Genomic DNA, 8,434 nt, shown 5'->3' with positions numbered 1-8,434 from the left:
CTAAAAGAATGACCTAATCAGTTTTTTTTCTGTGAATAACTTCTGTTTCTAAATTAAATTGCAGAAAGAAATTGCAGAAAACTTTACCTGTCTTTATTTTAGCTCTTCCATTTCTCTCCTGATTTTTGCTCCATTCAAGATTGCAATTCTATTGTCTTACACTAGGATTCTGAAAATATATCTTAAAGAGTGAATGTGTTTTGACAGAATTTTCAGTCTGTTAGTATTGAAGCATAGAGAAATTAGCGTTATTTCTTCATTATTTGGATTCAATCATCATCAAGTAACATTGGAGGCCATAAATTCCAGCTAGAAAACAACCTTTTTTTCACATATTGTTTTTTTTTTAATGGAGCAAAGAAATCAAATATCTGGGAGGGCGAAAGAAAGTGAAAGAATCAAGTGATAACTTCAGAACAGAAAAAGCAACTTTATTATGACTTGCACAGAATTTATGCACATCCTACAGAAGATTCAGGTACAGCAAGGTGCCATAGCCTAGTTGAAGCACACATTTCCTCAGTCACAATACATGTTCAGAGAAGTTGCAGTGGAAAGCTATAATTGAATAGCTTGAAACACCAACGTTAATTACATCTTGAATACTACAGCTGTATAAATCTCAAGCACATTATTGAAAGTACAATTGCATTTTACCTGCTGTAGAGAGATGCTTTGGAATTTCATAGCTGCTTTTTCCTGATATTAATGAGCTCTGGGTGGTGCCTTAAGCCAGCGCAGTGCGCACATGTTTAGATACACAGCCACAAGCACACCTTCACACAAAGTAATGTTCACAGCACTGCTGACATACAGTTTTCACCATAAGAAAACTCTCAACATTGCCAGAAGGAACAGACAAACTGAGGCACTCTCAGACTCACAGAGTAGAATCCTGATAAAAGCATGAAGCACAAGCAGAAAAAGTAGCTTTGCTGAGAAGGTGCTGCAACTGCTAAACACCCCACAGTAGCAAATCTAACTGGAAACACAGTCATAACATGTGTCTAAAGACAGAGAAGAGTTAGAGAAGTATATGCTTGACAGTAAGTACAAATATGTTTTTCTTGGGACACATTTTTTTAAAATCAGCAATGAAGGAGTATTGAAAGTGATTAAAACCACCTTAATTCTACATTAGCACATGATGTTAGTATGTGTGTAATGTATGTGCACTGCTACTGTGTTGTTTGGGGTTTTTTGATGAAGGGAGATTATTCCCCCATTCCATAATAAAAAACATTAAACAATAGAGATGAACATGCATTGGAGAATGCATCTCCATACTTTGGAGAACTGTAAACAAATTTATTCTGAGTTGTCCAATTATACAGAGTACCTGAGCCAAATATTTTTTATAGATAGAAATGCAATGGTTCTGAACAAGAACTAAAATATAGTGTCTCATAAGCCTAACAAACACATCTCCCAAAAAAGATATCTTGTGACTCTTCATTCAGAATAACCATTAGATAGTCAGTAAATGATCTTGCATTATTTGTATATGATGTTGCCACTTTCATGTAAAGAAAACTGAACTACTTTTATGGATGTAACCTTATATCCTTCTGCCCACTCCTCCCCCTGAAATGTATAGAATTAAGATCTGGTGTTCTAGGTCCACAAATAAGCACAGCACATTCAATATGTCCACAGTTATACTGACATTTGTTTCTAAATCATTTAATTAAAAGTCATTATTGAGAACAAAGGATTCATTAACAAGCTGTACATCTGAACAACTGATGGAGTTGTTGTGTTATGAATATCATTTTAATCCAAATTAGAAAACTGCACAGATGTGCTGCTGCAAAATATTGACATACTGCAACTCCCCTGGAATGTGATTAACATTTGCATTAAACCAAAAAGTACATTAAAATCTGGATTTACTATTAAATTTAGGATTGGAATAATTCTTTTTAATGCTGAAATACAGCATATTATTAGTTAACCTCCACTTGAGATTATTTGCCCTATTAATATGCCTTAATACAACATGGTAAACTTTGCATTGACAGATTTTTTATTCCAAAATTTTGTTACAATGTCTTTGATCATCAGAACTGCCATTAAGCATAATAAAATGTGCAGTATTTACGATAGATCAGAACTTTTTCATTGTCTCTGGTTTGTTCTTAATAAAATCTGTGATTTCAATACTTTTTCCCCAAGAATTTGAAAAGACAGTTTTTCATTATCTCTACTGCAGAGGCATGTAAATTTGTGCACAAAAATACGATTTTGATATTGGGAAGAAAAGATTTTTCTTTAGAATATGTTCTTTCCCCCTATATAATTGCATGAAAATGATCTACAAACCAGAGACATCAGTTCAGACTTAGGCACAGATTTAACAAAATAGCTTTCAAGAGATGTGTTAGATGTAAGTATTTGGAATCTTTTCCCACAAGAAAAACCCAACAGCCTATTAGCAATGCCATAAAGTTATGTAAATAGTTACTTAGATTTTAATTTGTGACCTGTAAAGTGATGAACTATTAAATTTGTGAATTCAATCACAAAACCTGATTATGACTATAATCCCAAACTAGCCATTTATCATTAATGAAGGGACAATGAAAAAATATCTATTTTTCCCATGGATATCACTCTCTCAATCACCCACATTATCATTGTTCCTCACCTTTTAAGTGGAGATTTTGCAGCAAAAAAAGTTTCTAGATTATTTCCCAACTGTACTGAGCAGCACTTTATAGAGACAGGTTCTGTCTCTTCATGTCCTTTCCCTCATCACAAATTTTAATGTAAAAATATGATGCACAACCAAGATGTTCATATTTACACAATTACAAAAGAAAGAGATAATCAGTTAACAGATTTCCATATATTCAGCTGTTTAGTATATTAAAAGTTTACTTTTGTTTGCATTTGGTTGTTTATTGCATTCTCAGTAAAACTTTTGCCCTCTTGTGTTTTAGTAAATATGTCTGTGTTCAGGAGAACACAGATGGAGAGCGTGTCATTTATGTTTGTTTGGTTGTTCCCTGACAAACCATGTTTTTATTGTAGCCAAATAAAAGAATATGAAGGAAACAAACAGGAAGGTAGGAAACAAAAAGCACCCTGAAAACTTAACAGTCATTCCATTTAGTTTAAAGAACAAGATAGAAGGTTGTATTTCTTGATGACACTAGTTCAATGTAATTACTTTAAAGTTATCAAAAGCCAATATTCTAGGTTTATTCAAATGGAATTTTATCTTAACATTTACATGCTGCAAAATGGTTATAGACAGCTTATGCATAATAAAATCCCACTAAGTTTATAATGATGCCTGCCATAAAAACATTTGCGAATAAACTTTTTTATAACTATGAATAACTATCTTATACAATATTTCCTGTTCTCCATAAGGCATTTACAATTCTGTGTTTACAATCATTCAAGAAAAGCAGAAGCAGAAAGATAAAGTTTATCTTGCTTGTTTTTTCACTCAGAAGTCTTAATATTTTACTTACACTACATATTTTGGATAGGAACATACTGTAAATAATTACACAATCAATTCTGTGATAATATTTTGCACACAAAGGCATTGCAGCGTGAGGTTTTTCTTTTCTGAGAGAAAACAATTCGTATTAGCAGTGCACACACGGGTTTACCTCAGATCTTAGCTGCGAATTTGTATGTTAGAAATATGATGCAAAATCAAATGCAGAGCTAAAATATCATTGGATTTTTACCAATACAGAACAATTCTTAAACTCTCTTTCCAAAGTGTGCATGATACACACACTCAAAAGAGTGAACACTTATATTACATGTATTTTACAGATCACCATTCAGGATAAAATACTGCAGTGAAAGTATTGATTTTCTTTTCTCTTTGGAAGCTATGTCATCTCACTGAAAGGTATCCTCAGTGAACACTACATTAAACTTAAGATGTGCTTCTTAATAAAAGCAAACCTTCATGCACACAATATTAAGGAAATACACTATGCAAATATTTCATAATATCTATGTCTAAACAACTGTCAGTCACTTTAACAGCTCTACTCAATAATGTATAAAATTACAAGAAGAAAATCTGATTAAAGATCTAAACATGAATTAAAGATGATACTAAACAGAGTAACACCCAGCAAAATAGCAGTTTAACAAAACAGCTTTTATCACCTACATTCTACTGTTCTTTTAAAGTTATGCCAGCAGTTCAACAAGTAACAAACACAGAATAATTCTTCTTCCCTGTACTCAGAAACTACAGAAACAATCACAAGTAATAAGCATAATTTAAATTAAATACTCCCTTCAGGTTTGATACCCTCACTGAAAGCACGTATCAACATCCACCTTTGGAAAGATAACGAAGTCCTCGCAAAGCAGTGTAGGAAGGCAGTTATAATCAGAAACCTGCCTTCTGTCCAGGCACTGGGATGTGCTCTCCACTGGCGCTCCCCAGACCCACTGCCCAAGAATAAAGTGCCTATTGTCCCAGCACTGTACTAATTGTAAAAACGCAGCGCATGCAGTAAGCATTATAATTATCCCGACAAACAAGCAAAGGCAATCAATGAAGGAATGAAAGGATAAAAATACGCCACCAGACAAAGCAACCCAAGAATGAAATTAATATTCATAATGGAATGCAAGCTGGCCGAATGTCCCTTTCATGGCATGGTTATTGCATACAAGAGACTATTGTCCACAAGTGAAAAAATCCATATGTGGAGAAAATTTCATGTAGTTCTGCTGAGGAGAAAAGCTTTTCATTCCCAAAATAGTTTCTCCTAGTCCCACTGTTTTGATTAAGTAAAGTTTTGGGCTCCTTTGCCTGGTAACATTAAAAAAAGTTGTCTCTCAGGATCCACCCTTCCCTGAGCTCAGTAAGGTTTGCTTTTTTTCCAGCTCTCCGCTTTCATTTGCAGCTGTATAAATATGAACAAAAAAGCCAGGCTCATCCAAACAAAGAAAAAATGGACTGAATATGCATATCCTCATTAACTAAATTTAATTATGACAAGCAGCATATTAATCAGTAGTTGCTCCAGTTACTGCATTCATTGGTAGGGAGGAGGACTCCAAATTAAAGAGAAGCGTGGGGGACAATCGCATAGTGATTAGGAGGCTGCTCACAACATGATACAATGCACTTTCTAAATAATTATTCAGAGGAAACAGAATAAAGAGGCAGATTGCTCTATTTTTAAGACCAACTCAAGAACAATTAACCAAGAGCATGATGACAAGGCTGCTTTCTTTTTACCGTGACTGCTTCCAGCTCCACGTTCTCATACCAAGTAGCTTGACAAACTGAAAAATTTGCATTTCACAGGGTGCAAGGGTGGCAAGGAATAAAAAAAAAAGGAAAAAGGAAAAAAGAAAAAAAGGAGGAGAGAGAGCTGAGCAGGAGGAGAAATAAAATGGAGAAAGTAAAAGAAAAATCCCATGCTGTACTTGCTGCTGTTTTAATGAGAAGGCCCATGCCCCTACAGCAGCAGAGAAATCCTATCTGTCTCACTGTGATGTTAGGAGCTCTGAAGAGTCACTGAGCTGGAGCCGCAAACTGTGCGCTCTGAACTTTGCAGCACGTGCATTGCAACAGTGAAGGAGGAGTTCAGAAAAGAAAAAAAAAATGCTTCCAGGGAGAGGAAAAAAAAGTTATCACACCAACTTACCATCCACCAGGTCCTGGCTGACATGTCATAGCAAAGCTGCCATTTTATGGAGCTGTCCGATGCTTTTCCTGCCATTACGCTGTCAGCAACCTTCATCAGATGCAGCTCAATGGAAGATAAGACACCTAATCAAGAAAACATCAGCAGTGGCTTGCTGGGCTACATGTAGGCCAATCCTTATCACACTGCATCATGGGAAAAGCTCCTTTATTAGCAAGAACTCCAACCTCACTGATATGAAGACAAGGATCAGGTCTTTTCTTTTTCTTTTTCTTTTTTTTTTTTTTTTTTGTCAGAAGGGATTGGTGAAACCAGCCAGCGTTCTTTGTGTATCATGTGTACACCAGTTTAGTATCTCACAAGAGGGCGGCTAGCTGCATTGCTGGGCTGCACAGACCGAAGTTTATTTGCATTCTTCTCAGTTGTATATTGTTTGACATGATCCATGGTCGGCTCCGAGCGCAAGAGAGGAGGGGGAAGAAATTATTCTGAATTAGTATCTTCCCCAAGAAGGACAGACAGGTTCAGCATCGCGGTGGGGCCCTGGCCCAGAGGTCAGAGCACATGTGTGTGCACATGTGGATCTGGGCGCTCGCACACGCGTGCACGGGCGCGCGCCCCGGGAACACACAGGTAGCAGCTGCAGCTGGGGCAGCCGGGGCTGCCAAAGGCTACAAACTCTGCAACTGGACATATGGAAACAGTTTAACTCTTTGCAATCAGCTTTAGCGAGAAATAGGAAGACTGTAAGTCCTCAGCAGTTAGAATTTAAGTGATGCAGACTTTTCCTCCTCCCTTTCCCATGGATGTTCTTGATTTCCTCTGCTCTAGATGATCTAGCTGGGAAGGGGGGAACAAGTGGGCAGGGAACTATTTTAATCACAGCTCCCTTCCGCCCCACAGCTTCAGGTCATTTACCTCTTCTAAGTACTCTCACCCTCCAGGGTGAGAAGGCGTTCTTCCTTCAAAGTTTTCCTTGCAGGGCTTTTTCCCTAATGGAAAATCTGTCATTCCCTTAAGGAAGGACTAGCCTAGAAGAACAAATTTTTCTGACTTTGTTTTAAGGTGCAGAAAAGAAAAAGTACTTACATAAGCACACAGAGGAAATCCATAAACCCTGGCTTACATTTAAAAGCTATATAAAGAAGAACCAGGATTTGCCAGTCCTGGATGAAGTGATCAGCATAGCTTTTACTGGAGTATTGCAGATTCTGTACATACCATAGCAATAAATCCCTCTTTAGCAAAAACCATATCAAAGCAATCACCTTCTCCACATCTCCAAAATTTTATCCTTAAAATTAACACTTTAGCACAGCAACAATAACTACAGCAATAACAACAAAGCAACAGCAACTATTATTATTTTTTTTTTCTCTCTTTTTTATTATTATTTCCACAAGATCAACTCCTGAATTAAGGGCCCATTTGCTGAGGTCCTGAAACACTGACAGCGTCTAATGAAATGACCCCCTGAGCCAGTCCAGAATGCTGAAAACAGAACAGCTCTGTAGCAGCACGCAGTACATCAAAAGATAAGAGCCATTTTCCCTTCTCCCTGTGTGCTATTGAGGTTGGCTTGCAGCCTCAGTTTCTCAGTTGTTTTAAATACACTGATGAGGCCAGCATCAAAGAAGTCAGACCAAAATTAATGGGGATTTTGGCCATCCCTATCCCCTAAATCAGCACAGTTCTCTTTCTAGAAGAGTTTCTGTATAATAGATGAGGATGTTTCCTTTTTAATTTCATTTAGGTCACAGTGACCAATTTGGACATGAGAAAATTTTTGAATACTGTAAAATCTGCCTATGATCATATGCTATGGGATGGCTTAGCGCACTTAGAGGGCACAGGAGGATTAACTCCAGCTCTGTACCCTACATCCTGCTCAAACAGTCTGGCTTTGTGATAAACATTACAAGGTATGGAGAGCACCAGCAACAGAGTTTTATCCAGTTTTTGGCAAGCAGTGCACAGGCAGATGTCCTGAGGCTGAATCTTTCATGTGGCCTTCACTAACATGCTCATCATGTTGGGCCTACAGCAGTCAACTGTGGGGGTGAGATAAACCCTGGACATCACCCCTAATTTCCTAACAAGAATATTTGCCAGCTCAAGGGAAAAATGGGACTGATGTTGAAGAGGGAGATTCTCTGCAGTTTCCCATCCACCAAAGTCTCGCCACAGGTGAAGAGACCAATTGCTTCAGCCACTAATCTGCCTTACTAGGGCAATTCACAAATCCCCAGCAGCACTGTGACGGCTGGGAGTGTGAGCCCACACTTTAGGTAATCATGAGCCAGTTCACTGTGCTTAAAAGAGGATAAAAGTTTTATCACACTGTAGCTAGCTGAGAGGTCTCAAGCTGCTCTCAGATGTCCAGCCTACAGCAGATCCAATCTTGCAGCAATGTATTTTACTAAGTCAGTCAAAAGTGGAGATGCTCCATCCTAGAAAGCTCCTGAAGCTGCAGGAAGACTATGCATCTCCTATAGCCACAAGCAGCACATGAATATTTGCTTTTGTACATCCAGGAAAGACAGAGTTAATGATAAGCCTCCCTTCTGCTGCGGCATGTTGCCTTCTGGCATTAGCTGCAGAGAGAATGGGGATTTCTGGCACCCAGGAAAACAATGCCTGCAGTGCTTCCCCCACACACGCTGCTCCCATGCCTCCTCCTGCCTGCTGGGAGGTCTGCCTTTCTCCCAGCCATGTCTGTTTTGCAGGTGGAACTTTTTAAATGCTGTAATATGTGGAGAGACCACATCTCCTATGCAGCTTGAAGATAC

Source organism: Ammospiza nelsoni, chromosome Z (assembly GCF_027579445.1).
Source record: "Ammospiza nelsoni isolate bAmmNel1 chromosome Z, bAmmNel1.pri, whole genome shotgun sequence".
Taxonomy (NCBI): domain Eukaryota; kingdom Metazoa; phylum Chordata; class Aves; order Passeriformes; family Passerellidae; genus Ammospiza; species Ammospiza nelsoni.
Note: the sequence above shows the minus strand (reverse complement) of the source record.